Source organism: Aphelocoma coerulescens, chromosome 2, assembly GCF_041296385.1.
Source record: "Aphelocoma coerulescens isolate FSJ_1873_10779 chromosome 2, UR_Acoe_1.0, whole genome shotgun sequence".
Classification (NCBI taxonomy): domain Eukaryota; kingdom Metazoa; phylum Chordata; class Aves; order Passeriformes; family Corvidae; genus Aphelocoma; species Aphelocoma coerulescens.
The window spans coordinates 135,969,976-135,977,894 of NC_091015.1; the positions used below are offsets into that span (position 1 = coordinate 135,969,976).

The 7,919-nt window shown below is 37.7% G+C and overlaps 1 long non-coding RNA gene across 2 annotated transcripts; it reads right to left on the reverse strand.

Moving 5' to 3' along the window:
* Positions 1-2,424: 2,424 nt before the first annotated feature.
* On the reverse strand, positions 2,425-7,411 carry LOC138105952 (uncharacterized). Of its 2 annotated transcripts, XR_011148819.1 has the most exons (5): positions 7,292-7,411; positions 6,279-6,466; positions 4,705-4,771; positions 3,650-4,589; positions 2,425-3,493 (listed from the first exon to the last, which is right to left on the reverse strand). It is a non-coding gene; the product is annotated as an uncharacterized lncRNA (long non-coding RNA). The 2 variants fall into 2 exon arrangements; XR_011148818.1 differs by having other exon boundaries at positions 2,425-4,589.
* Positions 7,412-7,919: the final 508 nt, after the last annotated feature.

Consider the following 7,919-nt stretch of genomic DNA (forward strand, 5'->3'; position numbering starts at 1 on the left):
TATTTTGAAGAAACACACATTTGCTGATGTTAAGGCTACTTTTCCCTTCAGTTATGTAAGTCCCCATAGTTTCAGGACAGAGAAGCCATCTTGCTTCTGTAAGGGCTACATGTTCATGGGCAAACTCACTGTTTCACTGTGGCATTTGTGCCCTTTGCCAGTAGCTTCTTGCTAGAGCCAAATGTGACTGTCTAACTCTTTTCTGAGTCTGTCTCAAATCCTGAATATGGGCAGGTGGTGTGCCTACTTTTTTTCCAAAGGCTACACATTGCAGGGCTTCTGATCTTTACAGAACAGACTCTTCTCATGTGTGTGACCAAGGGGGTGATTTTACTGTAGTTTCCTGAGTTGTAAATGGAAGAAAGAGAGGAGATCAATGGTATATACTGGATGAGTCCTTCAGTTCTCATTCAGATCTATTTCTCTAAGATTCCAATGTCACTGAAACATGCATGGGAAGCATCAGAGGCAGCAGGGATGAAATGAGTTCTGCTCTTCACAGAGAATTTATGTGGGCTTTGAAAAATATTTAGGTACAATTTAGTGAAGGCTTTGTATTGGCAATGCTGCAAGGATTCTTTGTTGAAGGAAACTAAGAGCTGCTGGGAATCCTAGCATGAGAATTGCATAATCATCACAAATGTAGATTCCACAAAGTGATACAAATATGCAATAACATAGTTTGATATTTCACCAGACCAAAATTGAAAATGTTAAACAAGTTCACCTACTACAGATGTGACTGTCAGGTGGAGAATATTTTGAAACCAAGTATTAGACACTGGTAATTCCCAGAGCCAAATTGACATAACACTTTACAGGTTCATGTCCCAGAGTAGTGCAGAATAAGTAGAAGAATGAAACCACATAGAGAAACCTCAAAGTGACCTCCAAAAAAGAATTGCTTTTGCTCTGAAATTACATCTTACTACTGCAGTTTATTCAAATTCTATGTTATTTTGCTCTAGGCTCCTTTACATGGTACATTTATTGTGGCTATTGTGCAATCACATTTTCATAGTTTTCTCTACATTTGCATTTATTTCTCTGTTTTATGGCTCATTAACCCCTTTAGGCAAGACCATATTTGTGGTCAGTAATTTCTCTTTGCTGTCTTCTCTCTCAATCCATTTATGAGCTTCTATTATTCATGAAAAAAATCTAAAATGGATAATTTCCTCTGGATGAATGGGAAAAAGATGAATATGAGGCTTGTTTCTTCTTTTGAATATGAGGCCAGTGTCAACTGTAAATACACTACAAATCTTCTTGAACAGAATAGGTAAAACTGTGCAACAATCAGTGTGCTTTCAATTGACTATGCTATTTTTAGGTTCTGGAAATGTTTAATTTTTCTGAAACAAAGAATAAGTTCAAGATTAATGTTCCATCACCAAACTTTGCATGAACTATTGACCTAATTTTCTTTCTTTGGGAGTAAGTAGAAAAATGGTTATTTGGAAGTGCAGTGTAACAGACTTTCAAAGGGAATCAGGTGCCTAAAATATCCATGTGATTGGTTTCCACGGGTAAACTATGATTAAAGCTGGGAAGAATATATGAAAATTGATTACTGGTTTGAGCCAAAACTTTGGGTCCAAAGAGTTCAAACTGAATTATTGTGAAACTAAAACCAGACTAAACTTTATGCCATCTCTGCAGAAAGGATGAAATCCAGAAAGTCAAATTCTCCCACACATGAAAGTTCCATAAGTGGATTTTACTGTTTGAAGCCTAGTCCACCACAGGGAAAATGACGCAAGATGTCAAAATGATGTAATGTGGTGCATGTGTTGCCCAAAATTTGCACATGAGGATCAGCAGACATGATTTAGTCACAGGACGGTCTTAAAAAGGTCAGCCACACTCCTTCCCTGTGTTTGAGGATGCTGTATTAATACTTCCTGGCTTTGACCAGTCTGTGCCATGAACATTTATGAAATCTTTAAATTGCAGGTTTCAATCTTGTTTTTTTTTTGTTAAGAGAAGAAGTATTGACTGGTGCTGTCAGCTGCTAATCAGTGATTTCTCAAGTTATGGAAATTCAGAGATTTTTGTTTTTACAGGAGGGATATATCATGTTTCCCTGTATTTTCATCTATTATTAGAATTAATATATCTTTATTTGTTCAGCCTTTATTATTTCAATGACTGAGTATTCAATCATGATTTTGTAGGGACAATCACTTGCACCTGTAGAGCATATGTGACATATATGAGATACACTGGATCCAATCTTCTGCATCATGTTTTTTGTGGCTTCAGAGAGGTAACCCTAATTTACACTGCCTCCACAACTGCACATTCACAGCCTGTATGCTCTCTGTCTGTGAAATCCAAGCAGTTCATCAAGAGATCTACATATATCCTGGACTGTGAGGATGGACATTTATGAGTGAAAACCCTTTGCAAACACAGAGGATTGACTACCTGCTATTGTAAATTGGTATATCTGCAAGTGCATTATACCTAGCACATCTTATAAAGATCTGGTCCAGTAGGTTTTATGACTTGTTGACTGAATGGATGAAATTTCTGTAATAAAATTAAAGGCTCTTTTGGATGTGTGGTTGTCTTCATAATCTGTTTTTATTTCCATTGTCTCTGTTGCCATTGAACCCTTTTGACATCAGAATAAGAGGATAAAACAAACCAGCAGTTTAGCACACAGGGAAATGGAAAATACAAAAAGGCTTAATAAACACACTGTGTAACTGACAACATCTGGAACAGCTTTGTAGCCAAGCGTCTTGAAACCACCTCTTAAATACAGTCCTCAGTAATCAAATCTAAAAACATGCTAATTCAGGAAGCTCTAAGATGTTGCATCAAAAACATATTTTGTAAAAACTTCCTTTCCTTCATCAACTGAAGATACTGTTCCCATTTATTTTGCTGCATATTTAGGACTACTACTTTGTATCAGTCTGCTGAATGATTTACTGATGGAACAGTATAAAAAAAGGGTAGGTAGCTAGCCAAATTGATGAATTGTAGTTTTGACAGTCAGTCAGTCATTCCTTAAAATATACAGATTATTATGTAATTAAAGAATGAAGAGATTTTTACTTTTGAAAGAAAAAAATCACAAAAATAAAAGCTGTCTTGAAAAAAAAATTCTAGTGGTGTTAGGCAAGAAATACGGGTTGTTGGCCCTTTCCAGTGTACTATCAAAATGAAAAAGGGCTCATAATCAAGACAATAGAGGTCTGGCTAGCTTTGGGTAAGCTGTGTCCAGTGTACCCAGTATGTCCTATACTTTACCCTGCTCTCATGCCATACTCCACCAGAGAGAGTGGGCAGAGACTCTGGGCTCGTATCTGCCAGCACTGCCCTCTGTGAGGCAGCAGGAACATGTAAGTCTTCCACAAGCATTCACAGGCTAGTTCAGCATTCCACTGGTACCTGAAGAGACACACACCCACCAATTTTATGGTTTGAGACAGTAGTTCACATTAAGTTGAACTGATGGCCAGTTGCTGGAGGGGAGGACCTAGATATGAGGAAAAAGCCATTTGAAGAGGAGATGGGACTAATGGGCGAGTGGAACACAGGAGTAAGGCCAAAATGAAAGAAAAAAGGAATCTCATTAATGACAAACATTTTAGTGTTATGTTTCGAAAAGTTATTTAAAGATTGATTTGGTTACCTGTGTAACATTTAAGTTTCCATGTGGTATCTCAGGCTTTCAAATGACACTGGCTGATGCTATATGGGACTCGTAGGCAAGATGTACCCTTGTTGTGCTGAAGCTGGACACCAGATGGGATAAACTGAGCAGCTCAGATAGCAGTAGAGACTCGAGAGCGAACTACATAATTTATCTTTCAGCTTGCAATGGACACAGGAAAAAGCTACCATCTGCCTTTGAGATAGATTTCACACTAAAGGCTCTAAGAGGTCTGTGTACAACACCACTCTGCAATACCATGGCATAACAAAAAGCACTCAGCGTAGCAAGGGAGTTGCAGGCGTGATGGCACTTAGATTTTCTATACACATATACTGTGGACTAATGTGTTGTATTAATTGTGGCAGCAGTGTAACTTCCATTGGCAGACAGCGGTTCAGTGTTCCCGGCTGTCTAGCAAGAATCCTAGTGGTGTGAAAACCAAAATGCTTTGGGAAATAAATGAAGTTTATGATATTTCCACTTTAGCCATTTTAGCAGCAAACTGTGCCAGCTCAGGTAGATTTCGTGGAAGGGGATGGCTTAATTGAGAGGCCTCAAGGTCATTAAGAAGATAAGGAAACAACAAGCACTTCCTCCTTGCAGTAGCACTCTGAACTATGATCACTGGAAACCACAGAAGCTTTACTTCTCTTTGGTTTTCTTTTTACACGTTTGACAATTTCTGATGCTACTGGCAGCTGTTTATTGCATTTGGCTCACTGGTTGTTCATCGCCCTGTGCTTGTTTGGCCATTCCTGCTTTAGCCCATGTATGGGAAGTTTGGAGGAATTCCTGAACCTGAGAGCCTTACGCTCCTTCTTTTTTGGCATGTGCGGCAAAACCCTTTAGGTGGCCCGGTTGGTGGACTCATTTCTTTTATGATTGGCAAGGATGCATTTCTCTGATTTCTTTGGTCCTGGAGATAGAAGAGAGAAGATGAAAGAGCAGCAGAAGGAGTAATAAATACTTACACAGTCAAGACAAATAGGATCTGTCCTGTGCAATGCACACCAGACTCCTGTTCAGCTCACCAAGGCATGCTTTAAGGAACACTTGCAGCTGCTGCTGTTGGCTCGACAGGACAGCAGCTTCTCTGTTCTGACAAAGACATGCACAAAATTATGGAAAATGGAAAAAAAGTGCATCAAAACTTCAGAATTTCTTTCTGGACAGACACAGAAGCTTAGTGTAGCTACACTGGGTCTGTATTTTTGCAAATATTATTTATTTCAGATGCTTATCCCAAGGTGTACATACAGAACTAAATTCATGATTCTTTAGCCCCCTCAAAGTATTTAGTACAGTAAAAATCAACTATTCAGGTATTTATCAGTGGTGGACTTCCTGTTTTTAATTCTGCCTTTGCCAAAACACTAACAGGTAAGGCATCCTGTTACTGGTCAACTACTTAATAACACACTTCTATGAGGGAGAGTATTAAAACATATCCATTGAGTGAAAACAATTTTTAAAAAAAGATCTCAGAGCTGTGAAAATTATCACCCATATAAGTCAGTGGATCTGACATGTGGCTGAATGGAAAATGCATTTGCATTAGTGTTCCTGTCACAAAATACTGCCCCAGATTTTTCCCTCTCCCTTACACTGATAATCCTCATTTGGACTATTATTTCCTCAGAGATTTGATTTTATTTATTAAATAATAACTAATCCTGCTTTTAACAAAAAAGCATATTAGTATAGAAACAAAACACTCTGTCCTTAGGGAAAATGAACCACTTAGGAGAATGGGAATAAAGATGTTGCTTTCATTTTTTATTCTTGAAAATGCCATGACATCCTTTTTATGCTTGATTCTTTTGAGGTGCTAAGTCTCCTGCCATGAGTGGAAATTGGAGAAGCTCATTCCTATGAGGACTGTGTTGTCATTTGGTTTTAGACACAAAAATATTGTGCCCTTTTTGTTCTCTATAGTGTAAGCAGATTATGAAATAAATGAGAGAGGCAACATTCTGGAAAAAGGAATTGCCTTTTTGTTTCACCATGTAATTCCAAAAACATGGGAAGCTTTTCAAGGTTCTATTATATAAAGAAAAGACATGCCAAATTGCCTAGATCTGTCAAAAGTTTACTTAAGTAGGGGCATATATTACAAATTGTTTTATAAGATTTCTGTTAGACATCCAAAAAAACTAAAGCTTCACCTTTTTTTTTTTTAATAATTTAATTTTATATAAAAATGTATCCAAGAGTGATCCCCTATTCTGAGAGAATATATCAGAAATATTGTATTTCTGTGGTTGCTTGCAAGTGACACACTGCACTCCTCAGTAGCTTGTTAACCATACTCAATACAGTGAACTTGTATGTGGACCCGGCATTTTCAGATAAAAGTTGAACTCTGTATAAAGATTCACAACCTCCTAAATGGCTCATTTTCACAATGAAGATAGGTTTTGTTTCTTTCTGTAACAGCAATATCTTAGAAAATAATATATTCCAAAACAGCACATTAAAATAACAATATAAACATTGTAAGTCAAGCATTCATAAATTATGAAGTCCAAGAATTGCAAGTTCCCTTTGCGACCTTAATTCAATCTCCTTATGAGTGTGCATTATGATAAATAATGTAATTGCTTACTCTTCTTTGCATGGGATCCATGCCCTGTGGGCTCTTGTCCAGTCATCTCAGTATCACATCTTGCCTCACTCCTTGTTTCAACACTTTTTAATCAAAATTCTTAGAAATCTATTTCTTGGAAGTGGCTGAAGTGCCTTAGTTGATGTTTTCCCCAGCAAAAGTCTCTGAGGTACACACAGCAGGGAATGCTTCAAATGTGCAAATGGTTAAAACTTAGCAAAGCTATAAGCAGATCAGGATGTGTTCTTACATGGTAATATTAAACTACAGAAAGCAAAGACAAGTCCCACTGTTGTTTATCAATAGTAACCTAAGTGTTGTGTTGAAGGTAGGGTGTCTGGGGCCCAACAAAAGATAAGATGTTAACATAACCCATGTTCACAGTTACAACATAAACAGTGAAGCATGGTCTGGGTTTTGCTTCAAGTTATTGCTGGCAAACTCCCATTGTAATAACTGCCATTACAAATCTATCTTTTGATTACAGACCCAAGGGAAAATGGTTAAATTGCTTGCAATATTGAGTAAAACTTGCAGTTAAACATTATCCCTCTCCCTTTTATCTGTTGCGAGTTTTTATAGGGAAATTCCCTTCTTCAACTGTCTTTTAGATTATATGAAAAACAGCAATAGTTCTTCTGGGAAAAAAAGAGACGATAATTAAGCTGGTTTGGATTTCCTAGATTTTCTGTAGCCACTCACTCTTATCATCTTTCCTGTGGACCACAGAAGGAAGTGTTCAAAGAAGAGGTCAGGAAAGAGAAACAAGTCAGAAAATGGAACATCTGCCTGGGTGGTGACTCAGATATTCATGAGCAAAAGACCTCAAGCACAGCCTATGTTCTGTTAGGCCAGATAAGGATGCAGAGCCAGCAATGATTTAGATACCTGTTTTCAGCTTCTTTTGCTGGTTTTACACCACAGTTGCAAAAGATACTATGTGTAAGAGGAAAAAGAGATTAAAAAAGAGCAAGAAAGGAGGAACAGAATAGGAAAGCATCTTTCCCCCCTACCTCTGCTCTCATTTTCCTTCCAAATTTCAGATGGTTGGGAACAGAACCACTGGCTTTCTGATGGAGGTAGAGTTCATACGATCAGATTGACTCCTTCAACCCCACTGCAGCTGGAGCTTTCCTGGCAGGCCATTCATCCCACATGACTGGAGAGAGCACACTTCATTGATTTCAGCTGTAAGCATTTCCTGTATGTCTGGAGTGTTTCAGCTTCAGTGCTTCACCTGTGCCTTCACAGCAAGCCTTGAAATTCTGTTACTGGAATTAAGAGTCAGCTCTATTTTTTGTTTTTCTACTATTTTTTCTTTAGTAACCTTTCTTGAATTTGTTGGTTTGTAGTGCAAATTATATAGGCACCACAGAGGGCAGACATGCAAAAGTTAAAAGAGGAATAGGACGTATTGAATAGTTTGCTGTTTATCTTAGCCTTATGCAGCAGCCAACAGATCAAATACAACCATTCTTCACTCAAGTCTCACACTTGTTCATGAAATTCTTAGTAAGATTAGGGAACAAAATATGAACTTGACATAATAAAAGGATGTCAAATGTTAATGGCAATTCTATTCTCAGTGCTTGCAAATATATTATTCTTTTTCTCACTGTTATTCTACTAGTTATCTTACAA